This window comes from Pocillopora damicornis, chromosome 1, assembly GCF_964200805.1.
Source record: "Pocillopora damicornis chromosome 1, jaPocDami1.2, whole genome shotgun sequence".
NCBI lineage: Eukaryota > Metazoa > Cnidaria > Anthozoa > Scleractinia > Pocilloporidae > Pocillopora > Pocillopora damicornis.
In genome coordinates, this window is record NC_142670.1 from 14546044 (window position 1) to 14557652 (window position 11609).

Below are 11609 nucleotides of genomic sequence, written 5' to 3' on the forward strand. Positions count from 1 at the left end.
CAAATTTGAAACTTATTCTCAAATATTTCCTTTGATGACGAAAAGCAAAGTTTCTACAAAAAAAATTTTCGTGGTATTTGGAGAAATTCTTCAACCCAGAAAACAGAACTTTAGCGAATATTAACAATGACGTCAAAAACTTAACGATCTAAGTCACAATCTCACTCCGAACATTATCTGCGCCTGCTCCACCATGAAACAGGAGAGGAGTGGAACTGAGGCAGCGGTTTGGGTACAGATTCATTGAGCTAAGAAAGTTTTGAAAACTATAAAAAAAATGACAAAAGTTTGTACGGGATTACAGAGTTTGAATAATTGAGTATGAGTGCTTATTTTTGGCAGGATTTGGAATGTATATCAGCATAAAATTTGTGATCTCCGCTTAGTGAGGAAGGAAAAGCTATAACTATCAAGCCCTACCCACCCGACAAAGCTTGTCACTTTGAGTTCCTTGAGAAACTTTGTCAACATGACGTTTGCGTAAAAAGAATCCGTAAAGTCATTCCCGGAGTTTCTCCAGATTTTCTAGGGAGCGAAAAGCCCTGGGTACGAGATTGAAAACTGCTAATGGAGAGGAAAAGGGTTGAGAGACACGGCTTTAAGAATTAAACGCATTTCTAGTTTTCGCTGATTGAATAATCAAGCTGTACTTTACTATCGAGTAAAATCAAGGTCTAAATAAAGAAGAATCAAATCTATCAGGGACAGCGTTTGTTGATTTGTTTCCTTTGGGGAAGGGGTTGAGTTAAAGGATTTAACACTTCCCCCCCCCAGCCCCTTATAAGGCTCTGTAATATTTTTAAGAAAACCCACTCATTTGAAGTAAATTTGCAGCCAATTTTATTAAGTCCAGTTATATACTTTATTAGCGACGATTGATCCTTCTTCCGTTCCCCCTGAAAACCATCTATTCCCCACCTCACCCATCAGCGACAAATAATGAATTGTTTCTCACATACGATTAGTGGTGGTCATCCAAGCTTGCCCATTCCCTATGAAAATAATTAAATAATAATAATAATAATAATAAAATTAAATAATGAAAACCATCTATTCCCCACCCCACCCCTCAGCGGCAAATAATATAATGTTTCTCATACACGACTAGTGGTGGTCATCCAAGCTTGCCCATTCTCTATGGAAATAATTGGCCTGACTTGTTTTAATTAACTCATTTCCATATATGTTTTTTGGCTCTTTAGAACGGAAAGAAACGATTTACGGTGCGGGTTTCAATATTTTGGTGAGCATCGAATGTTGTCTCAAAGTATCAAAACATACCAAATCAACAAAAAAAGTTAGAACTGTATGAATCAACGGAAAAAATAATTAGGAGAATATCACTTTATTGCATTTTCATCCTTAATGTTACTCAATATAGTTCACGTTAGATGTCTGTGACATTTCATGCTTTAAATACTAATTGAAAAGGATATTTTTCTTTTCTTGATGGCGTCCGAAAAGGAACTAATTTCCTTTCCTTAAAGCTCAAAATATATTAAGTGTTGACGACTTGTTCGCTTTTTGTTTCGACAAAGGACTGCTAGCAGAGTTCCTTAACAGGGGAGGGGAGGGTCCTACTTCAGAGTGTCTGGAGTAGATTTTTTTCATTTAAAAAATTGTTACTTTAATCACTCTGGCAAAGAAAGGGGGTGATATTCTTTCTAGTGCTTCATTCCCCCCCCCTCCCTCCCATTTTTTGATGCACTCACGCGCTATAGTTACGCATCTGGGTTGTTTTGCTAAGGGCAGTTGATTTCTCTCCCAGGCTAACCATAATGTAATGATCATATGATATTTCTGACATGTCTTGTTTTAATTTTTAAGTCAACCACTAATTAGCCAGCTAATGTTACTCAGTCATTAAATGACCTCAAGAGACGATTGAGGTATGTCTGAGATTAATGCAAATGGCTTGAACATGGTCAGAGATATCAACACTTGGTTACGATACGAGAATAAAATGAAATTTTTGGATACTGCTCTATAAACTCGGGTGCCACTTTACAATATACCATCACTTTCAAAGAGGATTGCTTAAACTAAACATCTGTAAAGTTTCTGAGAAAAAAAGCAGTAATACCAAAGACCATTTATCCGTAGTTTCGATATTGTTCAGTGTCATCGATAACACTCGTTGATCTTGAACTTCCAGCTGCATGACAAGAAGAAATGTTCGCGATAGAAACTGCTTAAAGTTAGAAGGAACGGTCGATCAAGAAGCGCGTATTGTCCTGAAAAGAGCTAATGTCCATGAAAGTGATTGGCACTAATTTCATGTCTCGCGGAGGGGAAGTCAGATGAAAAATTGGTGATCACTTAAATAGTTCACTTATTCAGACAATCATACTTACCATTAGCTTTAATACCTTTACCTCTCGACTGATTCATTATTTGATTCTTTCTTTGTAAAGGTGGTTTTAAAATATGTATTCCTCTTTGAGTAATGTTTAAAACCTTCTCAATATTATTTGATAGTTAACGCTTCTAAATTCATCGTGTTGACTAATTGTACATTCAAAATACAATCCTATGGCAAATATATTCTATTGTGTCAGGTGTGTAATCTGATATGGTCCATTGGCAAAGAAAACGCGGTGTAATTTAAGCAAATATTACCTATAATATCTTCTCGTTGATTATAAATAAAAAGGTTTTTGAAAAGTGGAACGCGAGTCAGTTTGTTTATTCCTCAAAGCTGGATGTTTTGTCTTTTGTTGACACGTTGTCGAGTAACCAATTCGGCAGTCATCGCGCACGACCAGAGGTTAGCGTAATCACTTACGTAAATACGAAGCTAAAACATTGACATTCAAAAGCTGCAAACTGTTTACAAAGTGAAAACAATCGAGGGCACCCGCGTACGTGTAAACTTTCCTGATCAGTTGGCTGACGGTTGTTAAGATGCTCTCGGTTACAATACGTTCATTATTAGCTGAAAGAGGTAAGTTTCATTTCGAAAAATCATCTTTTCGCTAGAAAGGAATTTGAGATTCTCGGTTACAGCGCAGCACAATTCAAAATTGTGTTTAAGATTATAACAATCTAATCCCTTGCCATACAAAGGTCTCACGCAGTCTCTAAACTTAAAGAAAGTCAAACACAAAACTATCCGTCCTAATTTATTTTGCTAGACATCTTAGATACTTCTGACATGCTTGGGATAGTTTAATAATTTCTCTCAGAAGTGGAAATCACAGCTACATTTCTTTCCAAATAAATCTCTCCTGACTGATTTAAAATATGATCACTTCTAAAACAAAACAGGTATTTCGACTTATGCGGTCACAGCTACTGAGATTGTTTATTCAATATGAGGCTTTTTCCCGTAGTTTTTCGACTGCTAGGGAATTCGGTAGTCACTAGAAGCTTCTAATGTTTTGAATGAAGACAATTAAGTCTTAAAATTCCCGATCGCAGCATAATGAAGTCTTTAAGCGATGTGGTTCTTGATGTTGTCCTTTCTTTCAACATCACGTCCAAATGTTATGGTAGCGTGATCTAGCCGTGTAGCTCAAGGGAAACCATTGTAACAATGAACTACGGCAAAATTGTAAAAAAAGAAACGAGATGAAAATGTGCTTGCAGTGTAAGCAAGCCTAGTAGCTCAAGTTGAACTTTTCCAAGAGATTATTTCTTTTAAATAGCGGCAATGAATACGCAGCTGATTTATTCGAAAACGATGAATGGGGGTAATTGACCATTTGTTCTATTTTTTCCCTCAAAAGAAAAACAAACCTCCGTTAACACGAGAAGAGGAGGCAGACCCTTGCGATTTCTTTATTCGAGCGACGCCGTTTTGTTTTCCGCTGACTGAACGAAAAAACAACTGTAACAGGAAGAGTTAGCTTGAAGGTTACATCTCGTCTGACTTTTAATTCGAGCTTACTGCGTGGTTCACGGCTACGCTCATGATTCTCTCTCTTCCATAAGCCTCAGTTTCCCTAACTCTGCATTCCATCGCAATTGTTCTGCTCATTATATTTTTTGTTTTGCTACGTCCCCGTTGCCGCCGTCGTCGTGGTTTGCTTAAGTTCTCTAATCCACTGCGGCGACGACTTGGTAAAACAAGAGATTTAATGGCCTAGGAGCTCAGCACGTGCGTTTTAAAGCTTTGTATATTTTTTAGCCGTTTTCTCTGTTCTTGTGCAAGACTCTTTATCCTCATGGTGCCTCGCTTCATCTTGGAGTTTAATGGGTACCGGCGAACTGACAGAACAACCTGACGAAATGCTGAGCAAGGGGTTGGGTGGGGGGAGGAGGGGAGGAACATGTCACAGACGAGCATCCGGCCAAGGGGAGAATTGCAATACTTCTTGTCACTTCACGCTACAGAAACAAGAATACCCTGTTGCTGGATAGGCATCGTGGCTCGAGTACAGATATATCTCTATGTACTAAATAAGAAATAAATAGCGCGCAGAAGGCTTGAATCGAGGCAACGAAGTTTTTTTTTTTTTTATCTCCGCTTCAGACCGAAAAATTCCAACATCGCTTTGTCAATGTTCCCAGTTTTTACTTGGTCTTTCATAACTACTTTGATTCAATCGATTTGTTTACTGAGGAAGCTTTCCGTCAATAATTTTAAAATGTCCTGCTTTTAATCCTTTACTTGCTATTTGCATCAATTATCTAGCCAGTCATTATCATTCACTCTCATTATCCACGGAACTTGCATAAGAAGATGACCGTCTCACTTCTTATATGAATAAAGGAAAGCTGCCCTCCAACCTCTGAAAAGCCCTTGACTCCATGCCCCCCTCTAAATAATTAATGCTCCTTCCTAGTTTTCCATGAATAAATTCTTTGACAGCCAGTGATTGGTTTTAATGAGGTAAAGGGCTGTACAGTAATAAACCCCCTGCAGCTCTGCTTTTATACTTGGTTACTTTATACTTTATACTTGGTTATACATCTAAATATTATCAATTGTTCTTTTTGATTCATAAAAGTTGTTCAATATTCACTTTTTGACTTTTTCTATTTTCTAGTAGTCCATTATCTCATTATGGGAAACTCTATTGATTGCTGTTCGCAACTCGTCAATCAGTGTTTCTTCCCGTGCATTCGGTCGTGTTCGTACACCGCTCGGCGAGTCTGATTGACATCTTAAAGCCTGAAAAGGGTGTGATCTGAAAGTTTCTGAAGTCTCTAGCGGACATCAATACAGACAAAGAAATAGCGAGTGCACTTGCATTAGGTAAAGTATCATTACACATTAATTTAAAATGATATGATAATATCACAATACTAATGTTGAGGATTGCTTTTCATAAACCTGTAGAGAGAGTAGCTAAGAAACTAAACAAATTTTTTTCCTCGGCAAAATTGTGCCTAGAAATTTTAATACTTAAAACTTGTTGCTCGAAATTGGAAAAGCCAAGGAGACCGTGGTGCTGAAATACATGGGCCACTGTATCCAGGCCTGGTATTTAGGAAAAAATGATAAGCAGTTTGCTCTGAGAAGTAGTCGTTCGGCTTCACCGTTGGAAGTCTAGACAAAAGGCTAACAGAGAAGACATTTAAAAATGCTCTGCAGGGGGACCGAAGTTAAAATTCGCGTTCATTGACGGATCAGCGTTGAAGCTCCAGAGAGCATGCAAGAGTCCAAACTTTTCGCGCGTAGGCTTCAAGAACTAGATGAAAGGTTTGTAAACACATTCATTAGAAAGAATGAAATTTTTTACATGCCTTTCACATGCTCACCCATATGAAGAATTATACGAAAACTATTTTTTTCCACAGGCTGCCTGTGTTAGAATAGCAGCTCTGATACAATATTTCTTGATGGCCGCTTTCCATTGGATGCTGATTGAGGGAATCTCCACTTCTTCGTTGTGAAAGTTTACAACATCAACACCAAAATGTACATGTATCACATCATCTCACGGGGTAAGTTCATTATTTTACAACATGCACTGGAAACTGTAATCATGCTTTCGGATCGCCAAATATGGTGTTGTCATGCAGTGAAGTGTTTCGATTTCCCTCCTTTCTTTGTGGGTAGGTCCTCCAGTGATCTTGGTGGCCATTTTACTTGGCATCGCTACTGGAAAAAAAAAGGAAGGGTTACAAAGCTATACGAGTGATAAATAGTGGGGAGAAAAACTCAAGGGTTTGTTCTTGCTTTTCTCCTTTTAATTTGTTGCATTTAATTCTTTGCTTTGTTTTTGTATATATTTTTAAATCAGTATCATTTCATTTGCTGAAAATTTGTCTTTCTTTCTTTTCTTTCACTTCTTCGAGTTTAGCTGCTGACTTTCCTCGATTAACAACCTCATCTGGATATTCGTCGCCTATGTAGCTTTCATTGAGTTTATGATTAGTGTTGGTGATTGTGATTGGTATACCTGTACTAATCGCTGCCAAATATTTTGTCTCTGCTCTTTAAAAGCGAGTTAAGTATTTATGAAATGACCCCGCACAACATTTTTCTTTTCCTATTTACTCACAAAAAACTTTGGACGTAGCCGCTGTTTGCGGGGATGCTGGTCAATTTTTACCTATTGATATCTTCACTGGCATAGGATAGCTTCATAAATTCTCCAACTTTTGCTACATAGTATAAAAAATATTCTCCTTCTTTGTTGATATTTTCTCACTGTTTCACATTGATATTTTGTCGCGCAAAAATAGTTAAAAAAAACATTGAGCAAGATGAAAGGAGCAGGTTTATTATGTTTATATAATTTAACATGAGGATTCACTTTGCATAGTTCACTCGGTTTAGACACTTAAGTTCGAGATTCTTTAGCTCATTGTCAGAGAATCGAAGCTCATAATCTAGGTCCCCCAGTTTGGAGTTCTATTCCCTGCAAATGACTCTTCATCCAACACTTGTTACCAAACTAGTAACGTCTTCGGCAAGGATCCTCTCCTGTTTTGGTTATTCGATAACAATATCTAAATAATCAATTTATTTCTATTATATTCTTCAGCTCAACATCTTGATACTCGTTCGAGTCATAAAGGAGATGACCAATTTGTCGCAGCCAACACGGGAAGACGACCACTCTCAAAAAATAAAAGACTAAAACAAAAAAGTGGAAGAGGTTGCCATATTCTCCTGTGAGGCTTTTCAAAAAAGTATACCGAGAGGGAGCTACTATGGAAGATTGTTAATCTCGAGTTAGATTAGAGACAACTATGATATTGTGTCAGTGGTGAGCTAAGAAGTATTTTGTGGTAGGCCTCAATCAGTTTATTTGAGGATAATTATTCTACTTCCTTTAAGAGTCTCTCCTTGGTAAGGATATGACAAGTTGTTTAATAAATTAGTTGGGTTTGTTTGTAGATATTGCTCTTTCTGTCGTTGAAATCGTATTTTATAAAATAATTCAAATAGTAATCTGATTGGCCATAAAACCATTTTACATGAGCGTATGTAAACTCGATAAGCTGGAAACCACTCCCCTTCGCGTCGTGGTTTCCTACGCTTATCGAGTGTTCTCCCAACCTCCCGCGTGTTTACATCAGGCTGTGTAAACGCGGAAAACATTTTACATTTCTTCAATAACAAGTAATACTAATAGTCTTAGCAGGTAGCGCTGACATTCAAAGTTGTTGTTTAATGAACAAATAGATGAATACGTAAATGTTTGAATAGATAAACAGCTCATTTAGAAAGAACAAGAAAAACCCTTATGACTGGATCTTTTGTGGATCAGTTGCATTTACCCATTTTTCTTCGCATTTCTAAGACAGGAGTAACGTTTGGAATCGAAAATACATCGACTAACTTGGAATTAAATTGGGACAATAAACTAAGAGATTATAAACTACTCGGCACACATAATTAAACAACGATTAAAGAACTTTTACATAGAGTATATATTATAAAGGAAAAAGCTTAGCGACATAAATGCGGAATATTTCAATAGGCCCAGTTTTCAGTTATAGCTATTGTGGAGACGTAGCATTGAAAAGGAATCCAACAAGTAAGAGAAGGAGTCGATGACGTAGATGTGCCTAACAGTTTACAACAGTCTAGGTTACGTCATACACGTTTATAAATAAACATGGATGAAGAAACGTACGATTAAGACAAAAGAAGTAAAAAAAAAATTTAATCTAAATATATAAGTACATTTCTCTCTACACCACTCAAATGTGATAGGTCAAAACGCTCCAAGCTTCGAATAACTAAATACATCGCAGCTAGGGCTGGGGAATATTCTGGACTAAATAATTAGTTATTCCATGAGCGTGGAGATACTAAGAAGAAATCCAAAAACCGAAAACCAAGAAGAAATCCTTTGATTCAGAGTTTGCCGTGGTATGAAAATAATGATGTACGTTAATTGACACACGAGCGAGTTATTCCATCAAAGTTGAAGGCATACGAAATAATTAGACCCACCAACTGAAAAGTATGTCATAACGAAGATGAATAAATGGCAATCATTTCCATTTTTGCATACGGACAGATGGCGTACTAGCTTTAGCTGCCGGTTGATAAAACAGAAGTTGTTTAAGACAACTTCCATTTAGCAGAGCTCATAAAGAAATTTACAATTCTTAACATCAATTATTTTTGAGCTGCTTCTTTAAAAATCTTGACCTACAAAAATTATTTAAATGCCTTGAAGTTTTTCGATTGTATTAGTAAAACAATGCTCTACACCTGGTGGAAGCTGCTTTTTGTCTATTGGTCCGACTATGACAGAATAAGAAAATAGAGACTTACGACATGAACATGTGATCAGAGATCATGATTTGCATGCATTAAACTCTAACTCGTGCAAAAGGGTTTTATGGGGATGCCGCAAGTCCGCAACTCTCCTGTGGGATGAACGAAATATAAGCGTAACGATAACTCTGAACAATAACCTTTGATTTTCTTGGGCTTTCTTGGACTTTCATGATGAAGTGGATGGTAAATGGTGCTGAATACGGCAAAATTTTCAAAAACCTTTTAATATGCTGTGTGCTAGGTAAGTAAGCTATGACACCGATGAAATTGACTTTCAATTTGTGAAATGCTTATTTCGATTCTTACTCTTACGGAACTTTAATAGCGAAACATACCAAACTCTACACAAGTCCTTCTAAACTATTTGTTAATCATTAAAGCAAAACTTGGGGATTCTTTTATTATCATCATTATCTTTATTATAAGTTTCTCAATATTTTTCACTTTCCATACAATGCCAAATAATTGAGAAAAGAATTACCCGGAATGACACATTCGTACAAGTGTGAGAACAGGTATTGACAGCAACCGATAATAGTACCGTGCGCTCGATGAGTTGCGAGATGAGTACAATTGATTCCAACAAAGTGTGCAAATTTTTTTAATAGTTGTACGCTAGGTTAGTACCAACTTAATCATATCTCGACTTTCCATTTGTAAAACATTTTTATCGATTTTGGAACTTCCTGTAAAACTCAGCCAAACCAATCCGAGAAAAAAATGTCAGGTGGCGGTTATATGGTACTCTTGATTAAAACAAAACACACCGGACTCTAAAGATTCCCGCATCAAATGCGGGTATCTTTAATTTAGAATCTGGTGTTTTTTGTTTTAATTGAGAGTGCCAAATAACCGCCACCAGAATTTTTTTTTTTTAATTAGAGAAGGATCTCTTATAAATTGGGTTCCTTGAAGCCCTTAATGCAAAGCAAAGTAATCAGAAAGCAAATAGCACAAGCTAGAGATTGGCGCGCTGGTCATGTTGTTTGCGTCATGGTTATCTACACAAAAGCTTTGGCAGCCACATTTAAGATAGCTTAATTGCCATAAAACTTTAATCACTTTCCGGCAGAACATTCCACAAATGTGGGAGAGTCACTGGTGTGTATCAACTACAAACTTCAAATACTGTAAAAAACATTTTAATTTAGGAATAGTGGTTTGCCTCGTTTCTTGATCAAATAATACGCTTAAGAGGTGTGCACTCAAATTTTTTTGTTTATTTTCCATCTGATGGGAATTCATCGTAGCCGGCGTCGACCTTTCAACCGTACCAAATTATTCCGTCAGACTTCAATTCTAAAGAGCAATAAATGCACACAAACAGTGACATATGTTTTCCCATATTTTTTATTTTTGGCAAAATAAATAAATGAAACAAAATACCAATGAAACCTCGAGTCCCGTCTGCTGGTCACTTGGAAATTGTCCAATTAACTTTTATTTCACACACGCTCGAAATAACCTCGTCTAGTTTCGTTAGATAAAAAAAGAAAAAAACAAAACAAAACAATTTCTTAGTCTGCGCGGTTTACAGTCTGCATTTTATCTTGACCTGTCCAAGCACTGATTGCAAACACTTCTAATTAGATCATCATTTTTTTTATCCTACTCCTGAGATCGTTCATTAACTAACATATCACGTACCCCAAGAAATTAATGGTATTCTTCCTAAGTTAAAAATTGTTTCATGGCTTTAAGCGTGTATCAAGGAATGCTTTCTCAGAATCTTGAAAAGCGCGGAGGTTCACGGCGCAAGGAATAGTTCTTGATATATACTATATATCCACAATCATTATTCATCACTTGGATAATTTATTTAGACCCAACATAAAGACCAGCTCCCAGTTGGCTTGTTAGCTCAGTTGGTAGAGCGCTGCATCGGTATCGCAGAGGTCTTGGGTTCATATTTTGCAACTTTATGAGCGATAAAATTCTGGTCTCAATTTGAACGTAAATCGATTTCTTTGGCAGAAATCAAGTAAAGTGGGATGTACCAGTAAAGTTATAGGTGATAACAAGAATTTGATTTTTTTCTTTAAATATTTGGCAGGCAGGAGACCTCTGGAGACCTTGATTGACAGAGAACTCAGCGATATATCCTTGAATGTGCTTCAGAATATGCAAAACTTATGTAAAGTCATCTTTTTTTGTTATTCTTTCTGCAGGGTGTATATCTCTAATTGCGCATGTTCCGGCGCCTAAAAAAATAGCGAGTAATACTAGGCCGCAAAGATCCCTACTCGATTAACTGCGAGTTCCTTAATTGGCCGTTTCAATCATGTTTTGACCAGCCACGAACCAGACTCACGCCTTTTCAGCGAGCTCGTAAGCGTACAGTATATTGATTAATTCAAAGCAGCAAATATTTAAACGGCGATCCGTAATGTAATGTTTTTGCTCATACGAGACCATTTTATTTTTCCACTAAAAATTGTGAAATCTTTTTAGTTCATCACGACTCTCATACACAAATTATGGCTGCTACATAATAAAGAGAAAGTGGTTTTGCCGGGAAGCCTGAAGAATAACTGGTCAATTAAAAGTCGACTCTATTAGACTCACTTCGAAGTCATCATCTAAATGAACCAAGAGTTTAGTTACTACAAGAAATGCTGGTCTTTACCACGCTCGCTAAAAATAAATAAAAATCTTACCCTCTTCTTTCACTGTTTTCCCCTTCTATATGGTCACATGCCATTTTTTTACAGAAGAATTCGCAAAAAAAAAAGAAAAGAAAGAAAGAGGTGAAAAATGTTCTTCTTGATTCAAAAGATCTATTATTTTTCTTCCTTCCAATTTTTCTTTTTGTATTAACTGCAATCTTATGAGAACTTATTGAGTATGTTATTTAAAGTCTCGTGCATCTGGATGGCTCAGAAAAACCTCCGCTACTGTTCACGTGGATAGTTTACTA

General features: G+C 36.8%; 1 long non-coding RNA gene across 1 annotated transcript; it reads left to right on the forward strand.

The window, feature by feature from the left end:
- Positions 1-2671: 2671 nt before the first annotated feature.
- On the forward strand, positions 2672-7293 carry LOC113675562 (uncharacterized). Its single transcript, XR_016181542.1, has 2 exons — positions 2672-2944; positions 4992-7293. It is a non-coding gene; the product is annotated as an uncharacterized LOC113675562 (long non-coding RNA).
- Positions 7294-11609: the final 4316 nt, after the last annotated feature.